The sequence below is a fragment of the Emydura macquarii genome, unplaced genomic scaffold, assembly GCF_026122565.2.
Source record: "Emydura macquarii macquarii isolate MOO-44397 ecotype Brisbane River unplaced genomic scaffold, CSIRO-AGI_Emac_v2 contig_793, whole genome shotgun sequence".
Classification (NCBI taxonomy): Eukaryota; Metazoa; Chordata; order Testudines; family Chelidae; genus Emydura; species Emydura macquarii.
This window is the reverse complement of record NW_027130930.1, coordinates 11,371-19,272: the sequence shown is the minus strand read 5'-3', so window position 1 is coordinate 19,272 and position 7,902 is coordinate 11,371. Positions and strand designations below refer to the sequence as shown.

Sequence of the window (7,902 nt, the reverse complement as noted above, 5' to 3'; positions counted from 1 at the left end):
TCCAACCCTAGCCTTCTTCTGTGATTCTAAAGAACCTCCATTGTCCTAGATGAGTGTCTTAATCGCCAGACTCTGGAGTTAATCTGAGGCTCTTGACCAGTCCATATGTAAGTATTTATATAATGCAGAACAGCTTCAGCAGGAGAAGTAAGAGCTACACACTCCAAAATAGCCCAGCAGTTAAAGCACGCATCTGGTGGTGAGAAGCTCTATGCACAACGTGCTGTTCCACAGGACGGATTTAAACCTGGGCATATCACATCACAAAGAACCAGGCTAGCCACTGGGCTAGAGGGATGCACCGAATGTCTAAGACAGGCATGAAATGGGCTTTTCCTATTTGCCGACGGATGCTGCACAATTCCTGAACCAATCATTTGCCCTGAATTTTCAGTTTTCTGGATGAAGCAATAAATGAATCAAATAATAATAAAAAAATTACCCAAGTATACAACACATATGCCTAAGTAACTCAAGCGCCTAGGTGTTTGCAGTAGTGATGGTCACTTTTTTTTAAATATAGGCAAAAAAAAGTTTTAAAAATGCATAAATACATAAAATATAAGATATTTATGTGAATTCCCTGGGTTGCAAACATAATTTGCCATTATTCCAGCCTGATGGCTACTTTAAAGATGCCCAGATTTTCTCACTGGGAAAATTCAAAAAATTCCAGGCTGGATTTTGCCAGTAACTTCATCTCTAGATTTTTTCTAACAGACATACAGTCAGAAAACCAGCCTGTTTGAAATCTTCCAGCATTTCATGAAGAAGCGTCAACCACTCCAAGATCAAGACGCCTCACCTCAGTGCCAGAAATGGTGAGTATCTTTTAAACTCGAGGTGGTGAAATTGAAACAAGTTGAATTTTTGAGTATCAGCCAAGTCCTTCTGCAAACGCTCACAAAAAAATCAACATTGCTTCAAGAATGGTCTGGGAGAAAAGGGACTAACGGCTGGACTCTCATGCTGCTTACTGTTTACACCAGTGACATTAGTCGGGTGACTCCTGATTTACATCATTGGGGGTGGGAGTAAAATTGGTCTTATTGATTCCCGTAGTGTAACTCCTGATTTGCATCGGGGTGCGTGAGGGGAGAATCAGCCTCAATGACTCCAGTCAAGTGATTCCTGATTTATACCAGAATGACAGAGAGGACAATTAAAACTAAGGTGACTGAAAAGTGTCACCATCATATCCACCATATATATTTCATTGTCCAAATGGATATAAAAAGGCAGGCACGTCTTTAATTATGTATTTAATTTTACACCCTGACTATCTGTAAAATATGCTCCACAATTAGTTGGAGTAACTACAGAGACACCAGGAAGAAATATAAAATATCTGCAATATGAGAACGTGTGTCATGACCAGCTCTCTTATGGGTGTGTTCCATCCCTAGATCTCTAAGCGCTCTTCGAAGACCCATTTAATGGCTGGAGAAAAGACGGAGATGCCTGGAGCTGGGAAGATGACCTAGGTCCTCTGACACAGTCCGGTGACTTATCTGCTAGACAAAATTGATCATTCCATAGTCATAGAATCATAGAATATTAGAGTTGGAAGGGACCTCAGGAGGTCATCTAGTCCAACCCCGTGCTCAAAGCAGGACTAACCTCAGCTATATCATCCCAGCCAGGGCTTTGTCAAGCCTCAGCTTAAAAACCTCTAAAGATGGAGATTCCACCACCTCCCTAGGTAACCCATTCCAGTGCTTCACCACCGTCCTAGAGAAAAACTTTTTCCTAATGTCCAACCTAGACTTCCCCAACTGCAACTTGAGACCGTTGCTCCTTGTTCTGTCATCTGCCACCACCGAGAACAGCCTAACCCCATCCTCCCTGGATCTGTCCCATTGACAACACAGGACCAATGGAGAAGAAAGACACTACTCAACGTTATCGTAAACTGGCCTATTAGTTGTATTATTGAAGATGCTGGAGGTGTTCTAGCACGAGAAGCCAGCTCATATGATTTGTTGTGCACTAAGGATCATTGATATTAGAAGAAGTCTGAGGATGATATACAGACTCCATTGAAGCCATGATCAATGTTCCTATTGACTCTCATCAATGAAGCCAGGATTTCACCCTGAGAGCTTATCCACTCAGCCTGACTAATTAATATTGAATCTATTTCTATTGGTAGCAGTAGTTTCAGAAAGAAACACCTTAGTGAAAATGAATAAGAATGAACATTTGGATGTAACATTAGTAGGAATTCCATCAGCTTAATGTAGAAAGCTTATTTGTACTGTTTTAGATTAGTTTCATTTACCTTCTCTTTTGAGGCCTTTTTTGAGAGTTAACTCTTGCTAGATTCACAAGGGATGCAAGATGTCCCTACAGACAGTTACTATATATGAAGAACAATAAATAGTTTTCAAGAAGTCACACCTCACTCAGAGTCTGTATTTAAATGACAGCTTAGTTTATTGTGCTTGAAGATTGAATGATAGGTAAGAATATTCCTTTTGCTTGCTGGCTGGTTTTCCCCTCTTAGAATCATAGAATCATAGAATATTAGAGTTGGAAGGGACCTCAGGAGGTCATCTAGTCCAACCCCCTGCTCAAAGCAGGACTAACCTCAGCTATATCATCCCAACCAGGGCTTTGTCAAGCCTCACCTTAAAAACCTCTAAGGATGGAGATTCCACCACCTCCCTAGGTAACCCATTCCAATGCTTCACCACCCTCCTAGTAAAAACTTTTTCCTAATGTCCAACCTAGACCTCCCCCTGCAACTTGAGACCGTTGCTCCTTGTTCTGTCATCTGCCACCACCGAGAACAGCCTAGCCCCATCCTCCCTAGAACCCCTTTCAGGTAGTTAAAAGCCGCTATCAAATCCCCCCTCACTCTTCTCTTTTGCAGACTAAACAAGCCCAGTTCCCTCAGCCTCTCCTCATAAGTCCTGTGCTCCAGCCCCCAATCATTTTGGTTGCCCTCCGCTGCACTCTCTCCAAATTGTCCACATCTTTTTTGTATGGGGGCCCAAAACTGGACACAGTATTCTAAATGCGGCCTCAACAATGCCGAATAGAGGGGAATAATCACTTCCCGTGACCTGCTGGCAATGCCCCTCCTAATGCAGCCCAATATTCCATTAGCCTTCTTGACAACCAGGGCACACTGCTGACTCATATCCAGCTTTTTATCCACCGTTACCCCCAGGTCCTTTTCTGCAGAGCTGCTGCCCAGCTCGTCGGTCCCCAGTCTATAGCTGTGCATGGGATTCTTCCTTCCTAAGTGGAGGACTCTGCACTTGTCCTTGTTGAACCTCATAAGATTTCTTTTGGCCCAATCCTCCAGTTTGTTTCGGTCACTCTGTATCCTATCCCTACCTTGCAGGGTATCTACCACTCCCCCCAGCTTAGTGTCGTCCGCAAACTTGCTGAGGGTGCAATCTACCCCATCCTCCAGATCATTAATAATAATAATCTTATTTTCTTGCTTTCTTGCTTTCTAACAATTTGTGAATCTAAATGAAATTTTCTGATTTCTTTAGGCTGATATTTTCAAAAGTTTCTAAGTGTGTGAGGCACCAACTTCCAATGAAATTCAATCAGAGTTAAATAATTAATCCCTTCATACTCTTTTGAAAGTCGAGCAACATTTAATTGATATGGTTTTTTATATTTTTTGTAAATTGGCTAGATGTTCTTTGCAGGAATACACATTTCCACAACTGTGTTTATAAATCTTGGACCATAATCTGATCACAATTTGATCAATAGAAATCTGATGAAAATTCACATACATCAGTTCAGTTCTTTTGAATTTAATTGTAGTCGAGTCGAAATTAGTGGAGTTAAAATATTGTAATACTGATGGGAGGGGTTGAAGATTCATGATCTATGGTCTGTATCCTCAGAAGTTTAGAATCAAATTTGAGACGTGATGTAAACAATGACAATTTTTTTTACAAAATACTTTAATATGAAATATGATAAAATATGATAAAATAATCAATTATGATTATGATGTCTAGCTGGCAGTCACAACCGGTCACAATCAGAGTGCCCCAGGGGTCGGTCCTGGGGCCGATTTTGTTTAACATCTTCATTAATGATCTGGAGGATGCGGTAGATTGCACCCTCAGCAAGTTTGCAGATGACACTAAGATGGGGGGAGTGGTAGATACCCTGGAAGGTAGGGATAGGATACAGAAGGACCTAAACAAACTGGAGGATTGGGCCAAAAGAAAGCTGATAAGATTCAACAAGGACAAGTGCAGAGTCCTGCACTTAGGACGGAAGAATCCCATGCACAGCTACAGACTGTGGACCGATGAGCTAGGCAGCAGTTCTGCAGAAAAGGACCTGGGAGTAACAGTGGATAAGAAGCTGGATATGAGTCAGCAGTGTGCCCTGGTTGCCAAGAAGGCTAATAGCATATTGGGTTGCATTAGAAGGAGCATTGCCAGCAGATAACGGGAAGTGATCATTCCCCTCCATTTGGCATTGGTGAGGCCGCATTTAGAATATTGTGTCCAGTTTTGGGGCCCCCACTATAAAAAGGATGTGGACAACTTAGCGAGAGTCCAGCGGAGGGCAAAAAAAATGATAAGAGGGCTGGAGCACAAGACTTATAAGGAGAGACTGAGGGAACTAGGCTTGTTTAGTCTGCAGAAGAGAAGAATGAGGGGGGATTTCATAGCAGATTTTAACTACCTGAAAGTGGGTTCCAGGAAGGATGGAGTTAGGCTGTTCTCGGTGGTGGCAGATGACAGAACAAGGAGCAACCGTCTCAATTTGCACTGGGGGAGTCCTGGTTGGACATTAGGAAAAAGTTTTTCACTAGGAGGGTGGTGAAGCACTGGAATGGAATACCTAGGGAGGTGGTGGAATCTCCATCTTTGGAGGTTTTTAAACTGCGGCTTGACAAAGCCCTGGCTGGGATTATTTAGCTAAAGTTAGTCCTGGTTATTCTGGTTTTGAGCAGGGGGTTGGACTAGATGACCACCTGAGGTCCCTTCCAATTCTATGATTCTATACTTATTCAGACCCATTTTTAATAAAATAAATGATAGATAGATAGATAGGAATCAATTTGTATTGACTGTGATTTCTTGTCAATTGGATTTGGTGCCTCACTCCTTAGACTCCCTCAAGAATTCTAACTTATATCTCTAGCTTTAATAAGTGATTTATTTAGAATAAATATTGTTATAAACCCTTCTCAATTACATGGGGCCTGATTTTCTCTCTTACTCATCCTGGTGTAAATCACTAATTACTCCACACTGAAGTGGACAGAGATCACTGGTTGAAAACAGACAGCGAGGGGAAAAAAGGAGAAAAGTTTTTTACATAAAGACAATTAACCATAGGAATAATTTAACAAGGGTCAGGGTGGATTCTCCATTGCTAATAATTTTTAAATCATGATTTTTTTCCCCTAAAATTTTTGCTATAGGAATTATTTTGGGGGAGTTCTACCACCTCTGTTATACAGGAGGTCAGACTATATGACCACAGAATTCCCTGCTGGACTTGGACTCTATTAATCTGCTCCACAAGATGCTACTTTACACCTGCTCTAGTCCCTTCGTAGTGATGTGGCTACTTTTAAAATTTGCAGTGTAATGTGCCTCATTCTCATCTCCCTTCTGCTTATTTCACATTAGTGCAACTCCATTCATTTAACTGGAGTTACTTTTAACTTACACTCAGTCCTTCAAAGTCACTGGGTCAGATGTCCAGCAGGTCTGAATTGGTGTATCTGAATCGAAATCAGTTAGCCAGATGCCCAGCTGGCGTAAACTGACATAGCTTCATTGGAGTCCATGGACTAGATCCACAGATAGTGTAGATCCATGTCTTTCCATTGCCTTCTGGGCCACTAACTTAGAGCTACACTTAGGCTATGTTTACACTGATGGCGGCAAAGTCATTATCTGGATCGACTGAGTGGTCAGTGAAGACCCACTCAGTCGATCCAGAAGTCGACGTACTAAGACCACCTTCTCAAATGGCGTAGTGTTGCATGGATGGGATCGCGGTTCCCATCAGCTCAGTGCAGTGAAGACGGCACGCAGAAGAGAAGCACAGAAGTTGACGGGAGTTACGTAAGTATTTTGCGTACTTTGCGTAACTCCGGTTGACTGCCGCCGAATAGCCGAGGTACGTGTAGACATAGCCTAAGTCGGAGTAACTGACCGAGTGAGTTAATTTATGTTGACAGAAGAGGAGTAGTGGAGATTCAGGAATGAAGAACCAGTCGTCTGTCACAGAATTCATCTTGGTGGGTCTGTCCAGCCTCCCTGAACACCAGATGTTCCTCTTTATGGTATTCACCTTCATCTATGTGGCAGCACTAGCTGGAAACATCCTCCTCATCCTCACAGTTACTGCCAGCAGCTGCCTCCACACCCCTATGTATTTCTTGCTCATCAACTTGTCCTTGATAAACATTTTATCCATATCAGTGTCTGTCCCCAAAATGTTGCACAACCTTCTGGAGCACAGGAAGACCATTGCCTTCTTGGGTTGAATTGCGCAGATCTATCTCTTCACCTGGACTCTGGCAAGTGAAGTTCTGGTCCTTGCTGCCATGGCTTTCAACCGCTATGCTGCTATCTGCCACCCTTTGCATTACACCCTCATCATGAGGAAGGGGGTTTGTGTTGGGTTAATCGCTGGTGTATGGACAGTCAGGATGGCCATTTCCACGGTCCATACAGGATTTGTGCTCCAGCTGTCCTTCTGCTGCTCGAACGTCATCAACCATTTCTTCTGTGAATTGCCACATGTGTTAAAACTCTCCTGTTCAGACACCAGTCTCAATGAAACCCTAACTTTTCTGGCTGATACGGTCTTCGGGATGGGGAGCTGTGGAATCACTGTAATGTCCTATTACTTCATTGTAAGAACTATCCTGAAAATCCATTCCACAGAAGGCAAGAAGAAAGCCTTCTCTACCTGCTCCTCACACCTCATTGTGGTCAGTTTTTACTACTCCACAGTCATTTACTCCTACATCCATCCCTCCTCAGCCTCCTCTCCCGACAGAGACAAAGTGACCACTGTCCTATATTCGGTTATAACTCCAGCCCTCAACCCTATCATATACTTTCTAAGAAACAAGGAGGTCAAAGAGGCCCTCAGGAAACTGTTAAGTAGACTTGGTATTTTTCAAAGACAATAACATCTATCCATCTATCTAGTTATCTGTCTGAGAGACAAGGTGGGTGAGGTAAAATCTTTTATTGGACCAACTTCTTCTGGTGAGAGAGACAAGCTTCTAAGCTCTACAGAGATCTTCTCCAGCTCCATGTAGCTCAAAAGCTTATTTTTCTCACCAACAGAAATTGGTCTTCACTCACTTTGTCTCTAATATCCTGGGACCAACTCATCTACAACAACATTGAGAATCTATCTATCTATCTATCTATCTACCTAATCTGTTAGTATATAGAATATAGATATTCAGGCCTGCCTGTAAAGGCCCATATTTGTAAGTATATCCTTATCATTTAGATGGCTATAGGGTATAAAACAAAGAATCAAAACCACGGGCCTTCTCTCACTGTGACAGTCTGAGGTCTGGTACTTTGGCTCATATCCAGGAGTGGTGGCCATAAGCTGGGACGTGTGCAGTCACATACACACATTCCAGCATATCATCTAATACCCGGCTGTTAAGATGGTGATCCAGTCTAACACCTCCAGATACAGAAAAATTCCTAGAATGTTTAAAGGAAACTTGATTTGATAGCATTCTGTCTGGCAAAAGAATTACTTATCAACAGTTGTGGTTGTAAAATCTACACTCCTCATTGTTTCATCTTTATGGTACCCAATTCTCTATGATCTATTTGGAATGATTTCTGTCTGGTTCTTTGATTGTTTCTGTCTGTTGCATAACTGAGTGTGATCAGTAAGGTGGTTGGACATACC

General features: G+C 42.4%; 1 pseudogene; it reads left to right on the top strand.

The window, feature by feature from the left end:
* The first annotated feature begins 6,211 nt into the window (after positions 1–6,211).
* Positions 6,212–7,150, top strand: LOC137149632 (olfactory receptor 13A1-like; annotated as a pseudogene).
* The last annotated feature ends 752 nt before the right edge of the window (positions 7,151–7,902 follow it).